We start from the raw sequence: 9,397 nt of genomic DNA, 5'->3' as shown, positions 1-9,397 counted from the left end.
GGCTGAATTACAAAGTACAGTTGTCAGCAGTCTTTTGGTCTTATCCGTTGATTGGCTGTACCATCAATCCCATAAAACTTCAGTTTATCTAGGACAATATTGTGATTCGCACAGTCAAATGCCTTAGATAGGTTGCTGAAAATATCAGCTGGTACTGTTTTGTTATTTAATGCTTGTAAAATGTGGTGAGTGAACATGCAAATGGCATCCTCAGTAGAGCAATTCCTCTGAAACCCAAACTGTGGTTTGCTGAGGATGTTGCTGTTGTTAAGGTGCGATACTATTCTGGAATACACCACCTTCTCAAATATTTTGGAAAATGATGTGCCATATGCCATATATTCTGCTGATCCTTGATGTCCTCTGCTGTCTCTGACAGGACTTTTATTACTACTCCGCGAACTTTAATTCTCTTTTCAAATTCCTTCTCGCCTGCTTGCTTCATGTACAAAATGATTGGTCTTCCAATGGCTTGTTTAATAGTGTAGTTTAAGTGCCATCTAGCTAACTGTTGTAGTGAAAATGGCATCAGTTTACCCTAAGACTGCATCTCTGTGCCCATATTTGATTCTACCACTATGCAACACCACCTTCAGGCCAGTTTTCTTACAAGGGAACCTCCCCATCGCACCCCCCTCAGATTTAGTTATAAGTTGGCAAAGTGGATAGGCCTTGAAAAACTGAACATAGATCAATCGAGAAAACAGGAAGAAGTTGTGTAGAACTATGAAAAAAATAAGCAAAATATACAAACTGAGTAGTCCGTGTCCAAGATAAGCCACATCAAGGTACGTGTACACTGAGGAGCGCCGTGGTCCCGTGGTTAGCGTGAGCAGCTACGGAACCATAGGTCACTGGTTCAATCCTCCCTCGAGTGAAAATTTTAATTTTTTATTTTCAGAGAATTATCAAAGTTCATGCACTCAAACATGATCAACTTCGCTCTCCAAAATTCCAGGACATGTTCAGATTTACTTGGACACATGCAGGATTTGACGGTCTACACACGGAAAAATTTGAAAACATTAAAAACGTTTGTTTTGACAGAGCACAGGGAAAACTGTGCGACTGTGAAACTGTTGCGTTCATTTGTTGCAGTTTATGTGACAAACTCTTATGTCTTCATCACTTTTTTGGGAGTGATTATCACATCCACAAGAAAACCTAAATCGGCAAGGTAGAAGAATCTTTTTACCCATTCGCCAAGTGTACAAGTTAGATGGGTCGACAACATATTCCTGTCACGTGACGCACATGCCGTCACCAGTGTCGTATAGAATATATCAGACGTGTTTTCCTGTGGAGGAATCGGTTGACGTATGACCTTGCGAGCAAATGTTTTCGGTGCCCATTGGAGAGGCACGTCCTTTCGTCTACTAATCGCACGGTTTTGCGGTGCGGTCGCAAAAAACATACACTAAACTTATTACAGTGAACAGAGACGTCAATGAACGAACGGACGGATCATAACTTTGCGAAAATAAAGAAAGTAAACTTTTCACTCGAGGGAAGACTTGAACCAGGGACCTCTCATTCCGCTGCTGCTCACGCTAACCACGGGTCCACGGCGCTCCTCAGCTCATTTTATTCGTAATGTTGCCTATCTTGCGCATGGACTACTCAGTTCGTATATTTTGCTTATTTTTTTCATAGTTCCACGTAACTTCTTCCTGTTTTCTCGATTGATCTATGTTCAGTTTTTCAAGGCCTATCCACTGTGCCAACTTATAACTAAATCTGAGGGGGGTGCGATGGGGAGGTTCCCTTGTTAGCCATACATTAGCTAGATGCAAGATACATTTCTGCCATTGGCGGCTGCTGTCTTAAGAGCACAAGAATACGTGAACACACTAACTTTCGACACCACCTGGATTTTTTGGTTACTTTGAATATTGTTAAACGTAACATGGACGGTGCACTCTGAAGATACGCCACTTAAATCTACCGCGCGGCTGCTCCTTTATAGTATGCGAAACTTGGCAACAAGGTTGCGATCAAACCAGTAGTGCACATTTTAAGGAGCTTTCGCGCATGCGCAAGTGGAGTGACGTAATTGCCTTACCGGCCAAATGATACGGATATGATGAACAGTGTGCACAATTTGCACAGCTAGCCCCTACCACCCAACTAGAAGTTTACGTCAGTGTCACCAAAAGGTAGCACACTGCGGCCGACTTTTATCGCCATTCGTTTGGCATAAGTCCTGCTCTATGATAGCACACTCCTCAGATATGCTAATTCACAAACTATACACTGTCAGTATGTGTTATAGCTGTACTGACAGCAAACCTATTTTGTCGGTTTCTGAATCAGTTGTAGTGTATTACGTTATGAGTTTTTTTCATACAGTAATCCATTTGAGGCGCTGGCAAGGCAAAATCCCCATCGCACCCCACTCAGATTTTGTGGTAAGAGGGCCCAGTGGAAAGCCCATCAAAACCAGAACAGAGACCAAACATGAAAACAGGAAGAAGATGTACTGAAAAAAGCAAAATAGAAACAATGAATGGTCAAGAACAAAAAATTCCAGTATCGAGCGGTCTCATACAGCAACGGCGTCTTGGTTAAATGGTCACGGTGTTGCAATACCAAGCAGGGAAACTGAGTTCAATGTTCCCTCGTACCATTTTTTTTTCGCTGTTCCTTGTATTCCAATTTGTGTCTGTGTCGTGGTGTAATGTCCGTTTTCAACAGTGAGGTGTAAGGAATGGACCTATAATGTCAGCTGATTCGGAAAAACTAATCTTTTAGCAGCCGAAAGGAAGTGGCTTTGAAACGGGAACCGCAAACCCTTGACGACAAGGTTACAAGTCAACCGAATCCTCCACTGGAAAACACGTCTGGTGTGTCATACACGGCATTAGCGACAGTACAGGTGTCATATGATATTAATTTCTTACCGACGCACGTAATTTGGACACTTGGTAAATGAGTGAGATATGCCTCCTTGCCCAATTTAGGTGTTCGTTTGACTCTGATGTGATCACTCCCAAAGAAATGATGAAAACATAATAGTTAGTCATACACTGAAGTGCCAAAGAAACTGGTGTAGGCATGCGTATTCAAACAGAGACATGGAAACAGGCAGAATACGGCCCTGCGGTCGGCAACGCCTATATAAGACTACAAGTGTCTGGCGCAGTTGTTGGAACGAATTACTGCTGCTACAATGGAGGGTTATCAAGATTTAAGTGAGTTTGAAAGCGGTGTTACAGTCAGCGTACGAGCGATGGGACACAGCATCTCCGAGGTAGCAATGAAGTGGGGATTTTCCCGTACGACCGTTTCACGGGTGTGTCGTGAATATCACAAACCCGGTAAAACAACAAATGGCCGACATCGCTGCGGCCGGAAAAAAATCCTGCAAGAGCGGGATCGACGACAACTGAAAACATTCGTTCAATGTGACAGAAGTGCAACCGTTCCTCAGCTTGCTGCAGATTTCAATGGTGGGCCGCTTGGCCATCGACAAGTGTCAGCGTGCGAACCATTCAACGAAACTTCATTGATATGGACTTTCGGAGCCGAAGGCCCACTCGTGAACCCTTGATGACTACTCGACACAAAGCTTTACCCCTAGCCTGGGCCCGTCAACAACATTGGGCTGTTGATGACTGGAAAAATGTTGGCTGGTCGGACGAGTCTCGTTTCAAGTTGTATCGAGCGGATGGACCTGTACGGGTATGGAGACAACCTCATGAATCAATGGACCCTGTATGTCAGCAGGGGAATGTTCAAGCTGGTGGAGGCTCCGTAATGGTGTGGGGTGTGTGCAGTTTGAGAGATATGGGACTCCTGACACGTCTAGATACGACTCTGACAGGGGACACGGACGTAAGCATCCTGTCTGACCACCTGCATCAATTCATATTCATTGCTCATTCCGACTAACTTGAGCAATTTCAGCAGGACAATGCGAGGCACCACACGTCCAGTATTGCTACAGAGTAGCTCCAGGAACACTCTTCTGAGTTTAAACACTTCCGCTGACCACCAGGCTCCCCAGACATAAACACTATTGAGGATCTCTGGGATGCCTTGCAGCGTGATGTTCAGATGAGATCTCCACCGCTTTCGTACTCTTATGGATTTATGAACAGCCCTGCAAGATTCATGGTGACAATTCCCTCCCTTCAGACATGCCACATCGTTCTGCGGCACTTTTGCGTACTCGCGGGGCCGCTACACGATATTGGGCAGGTATATACCAGTTTCTTTGGCTCTTCAGTGTATAAGCTGCAAGGAGTGAAACCATGAGTTTCATAAACACACCAATTTCTCTGTGCTCTTTCAAAACATATGTTTTTAAAGTTTTTGAAGTTGCGTTTTGGAAGTTTTGACTCTTGAATTCCTTTGTTGTAACATAGTTCACACTCCTGTGAGACGTCTATGTGGTATCTCGCGTGCTCTCACTATTCATCACGTTACTTGCGACGGTAGCGTATTCTTACTACCACATGACTAATATTCTATAACCAATATATAATGGCAAGAGCACAGAAAGAGAACAATCATTTCAGTGACCGGATGGACAGTTCATAATGTGAAAAAAATAAATGACACGTGTGAGTTTCTAACAGTTCGCCCACTTCACAGCCCTACACCATGACCACTTAACCACGACGCCGCAGCTGTTGATGTTCACTCAGTATTGGACTTGTTAAGCTTGAACCATTCACTGTTTCTGCTTTGCTTTTTTTTTTTTTTTTTTTTACAGTTCAGTACACCTTCTTCCTCTTTTCATGTTTGATCTGTGTTCAGGTTTTGACGGGGTATCCAGTAAGCCATCTTACCACTAAATCTGAAGGGGTGGATTGTGAGAATCATAAGGGCCTAAAGCACACTACCGTCGATTGTGAGATCGTAGCATTTATTCATGCTTCTGAAATAGTCAGGTTTATCTGTGCTGTAGGTCCACATTGTACATATGAAAATTCACGTAATGTTGTATCACTTGTTTCTCTGATATTCACTTAAATGTCGGATCGACGGCGGTGTGCTTTAGGCTCTTACGGATCTCAGCGCCTCATTTGCATTCTACTTAAGAGATCATGTTAGTAGACATTACTACTTGCGTTTAATCTTTTCCACAAATGGGACTTTGTGTTTGGAGTTGGTTGTTTACTGTACAGGAATCGGCTTTCGTTTCTAGTGTAACTATGAACTAAGTTGAATCTATTTTAAATGTTTACATAAAAGTAAAGCTGTGCGGCCGGGTCGTGAGTCGTGCTTGGATAACTCAGTCGGTAGTCCACTTGCCAGCGAAAGGCAAAGGTCCCAAGTTCGAATCTCTGTCCGACACAAAACTTTAATCTGTCAGGAAGTTTCATATCAACACACACGCCGCTGCAGAGTGAAAATTTCACTGTGGGAACATAAAAGTAAATTACCAGGAAACGTTAGCGGCAAAGGAACTAGGGCCTCCGAAAACAGATCCTTTGATTGAGAGAGTCACGAAATCAAATAAGTGTGACTACAAGCGAACATTTAACAAGGAAAGGAAGTGTACTGTTAGCACAAGTTGTGCGGATGCAGCGTAAGAATATCCCATTTTCGGCCCGGAAGTAAATTCTTGAACTAATACATCGGTTAGGGATTTTCTACATTTGTCTGAAAAAATGGAAAAGCTCGAAAACTCCCAGTTACACAAAAATGCGAACTGGAGAGTTGCGAAAACTTACACATTATTTCGTTATTGCCGTAACATGTCCTTAATTATGTACAAAACAACGAAGTTCCACAAAAACAATTCTTTCTTTTGTCAGATAAATTATACATATTATTATTATTATTATTATTATTAGTGGTAGTAGTAGTAGTAGTAGTAGTAGTGGAGGTGGTGCTACTGCCAGTGTCGATAGTTTTATAAACTTGTTGATAAGCATAACTGTTATACAGCAGTTGCTATTAATTCCACACTCTCAATTTTATTTGAATCTAAATATTTACGTACACCCGGAATGTATACTCATGAGCTGCCACTGATTTCTGCATAAGTATTGCACACACCTGTAGGTATTTGTTATAGAGCAGAATTTTCTGTTGACATACACAGCAAGAAATGAACCAAGTACTCGAAATGAAATACGTTTGTGTACTTCATTTATTGATATTCTTATTCTGTATGTACCTCCCAAACTACAGTCAGGAAGTACTGATGCTTCATCACACTACAGACAGAAACTACTGATCCTTCAGTACACGGAGTCTATAATCCGATATTCTTACTGCATAATGTTGAGAAAATTTGTTGTTTAAATTCAAACTTAATGCAATTAAAAAGGATAAAACTGTCACTGACCGGAAGGTTAGTTTGAACACTACAGTCTCTGAACTCTGGATTGACTTACCTGGCCAGCCATAAGGAGATAGAGTTTACTTTGGGCCCCAAACCATGTAGTATTTCAACATTAATCGCATTAATGAACATCACCAAAGGTGTAAGAGCTGACAACTGACGGAGAAAAACCCTAGGACTGATCAGAGATTGGATCCTAGGCCTTGACACCTCATGTCTCGTGCTTAACCACTGAGCTACTGAGCCACACTGAGAATCGAATATACAGTAAAATATTTATTTTGGATCATTAAATGATTCGGGACCGATGACCGTCGCAGTCTGGTCCCTTTAATCCCCCCAAACCAACCAACCATTAAATGATTCCTGCACAAAACACAATGTCATAGTTGCTTATTACTTTGTTGAAACTAGCCCTAGAATACTTTTTCTTTAGTTTTTATGTTTTGCTAGCACTATTTCTTCTTACTTTCTTTATAAAAGTATTATTTGCACCATTAACATTGGTAGTGGTGGAAATTAACCATGTTGATAATGAAAATTCTGGATAATGTAGTCATATAGACAGTGGTGCAGAGCGTAGGTATTTTCAGGAAGTCCACAGTCCTGAGAAGGAATGGATTTCCAGTATCTCTACCCAATAAATTTTGAGGTGCTTACAACAATTATGCACTGAAAATATGTATAAAGTTTTATTAAACATTAACATCTGTGATACTGTGAAGAATATAATGAAACGTGAATTCTGTGAAAATATGATGTACTTTCTATCACTGAACTACATTTCAGGGTTAGCAAAGAAACTCTCAGAAATTTTATTCTATCTAGAGAGTCTGACTTTGACAGCAAACATGCAAGATCCTCTAATAATAAAAAACGTGCATGATGTAAGTTTACTAACTAATCTGTTGATGCATCATCATTGAAGATCATTTACTTTTGCATTAGTGAATTTAAACAAGGTTGAACAAGTCCTAAAGACGAAGCATGCTCCGACGGTCAAATTTGAGGTCCCACCAAGAAAGCCACTGACAAAATCCATGATATGGTAATGCAAGACCCTGAATAAAAATTTATGAGATTACATGTCAACTGAGTGAGTGCTTAATATCCTGCACAGAGAATGAAGAAGCTGTGTACGAGGTGGGTGCCTCAGTTGCTCAGTCAGCCAAAAACATACCTGTGCACATTTCAACACAACGTCTGCCAATGTTCAGTTGCAATCCACAAGACTTTTTGTGCTGATTTATGACTCTTGATGAAACCTGGATCCATCATTACACACCAATTTCAAAAAGGTAGTCAAATCAATGGACAAAGGCTGGTGAAAGTGCTCTGAAGAAGGGTAAGACCATTTTGTCAGTTGGTAAGGTCCACTGTTTTTTGGGTTTCCTAAGGGATAATCCTCATAGGTTACTTACGAAACAGCAGAAGCATAACTGATCACTATTATCCTTCCGAGGTTAGCATGGAAAAAAGTGCTTTTTCGCCAGGATAATGCACCACCTCACATATCAGTGATAACAATGGTGAAAGTGCATGAATTCGGCTTTTAATCGATTCCTCATCCATGCTGTTAACTGGTCTTAGCCCCAAGTGACTTCTTCCTGTTTCCTAACTTGATACTTTGTCTTGCTGGGAAGAAATTTTCAGCAAATGAGGAAGTGATAGTAGCAGTCAATGAGTATTCTGCAGAGTTTGAGGAACCTATTTTAACAATCGGGTGAAAAAGCTGGAGGATCACGAGACAAAGTCTACATCCCTCAAACGAGATTATGGCAAGATATAAGGTCAGTTGTTTACAAAACATACATTTGGACTTTCTGTCTTACCAGACTTATCAGTAAGAGCACATTACTTCAAACAAATTCATGCCTAGTAAAGCACTATAGGGTTACAAGGAAACTGTGTGTTGGGGATAACTTTACCTTTGACTCTTTTGATCATTATAAGGCATAAGGCTCTCAGCATGTGTCGTTACTGAACATTTGGCTCTTTCCAACAAACTACTCTCTTACCTGGCTTATTCTTCTTTTAATGTGTTTTGTACTTGGGGTTCATTGTACAAATAAATTATGAGCCCAGAACCACAGGTAAAAAAGACAGTCTATCATCTAGTAACTTATCATAGTAAAATAATTTGTCAAATATTTTAAAATACTAGGTGGCAGAAGAAACTACTGTTGTAAATGGGTGTTGACAGTACCTGCTTCAAAAATTCAGGAGTAAAACTGAACACAGTCTGCCAGGCCAGCATAAGAACTAAAATCTGACACCAGGCTAAGATTCTCACATTTACTGTGTTCACTTCTTTTAGTCTACAGTGTGTCTTTCCGAAGGTCATCAAAATTGATATTTGTACTATGTCACCCCTTTCCTTACAACATTTTGTTTCTAATTAACATCAAAGCTGACATTTCATGCACATCACAGCTGGTTGATAGGAAATGTGCTAATTTAAAACCACATTCCAAAGGGCATTATTTATGAATAACACAAAAGTGTGTGTCACTAATTGGCACAAATTATGAGCTTTAAGAATTTGCTGAGAGAGAAAATATAAAATCTAACAAGCAGCACAAATTTAAGTCTCATAGCTTTTGAACTACATGTGTGGCTTAGAATTTTCCTTTATGCTTGTTATCTACATGTATATTCTCAACGACTGTGGAGTGCATAGCAGGAGCCTTGCAACAATTGGTCAGTAAACGTAACTGAAGCTAAAAGAAAACAAAGTTCATATTCAATAATCAGTTTTTCATTTAACAAATCTTTCATGATGTCCACTTAAAGTCATGGACAAATTCCATTAAGTAAAGTTAATTGACAGTACTATGAGAATGCAAATTATTTCGGCTCATTGTGGTAAACCTCTGAACCTGTAGTAACTGATGAAATTTCTTATTTGGTAGCAGAGTAGGTGATGTGTTCCACGTAAGTCAAACACAACACAAATGCTGATAATAGCCACACAAGAGCACAAAATTACCCATGCAAGAAGCCAACCAGTGTGGCCGTGCAGTTCTAGGCGCTTCAGTCTGGAACCACGTGACCGCTACGGTCGCAGGTTCGAAAACCTGCCTCGGGCATGGATGTGTG

This window comes from Schistocerca nitens, chromosome 2 (genome assembly GCF_023898315.1).
Source record: "Schistocerca nitens isolate TAMUIC-IGC-003100 chromosome 2, iqSchNite1.1, whole genome shotgun sequence".
Lineage (NCBI taxonomy): Eukaryota > Metazoa > Arthropoda > Insecta > Orthoptera > Acrididae > Schistocerca > Schistocerca nitens.
The sequence above is the reverse complement of the archived record's forward strand: the minus strand, read 5'-3'. Positions refer to the sequence as shown.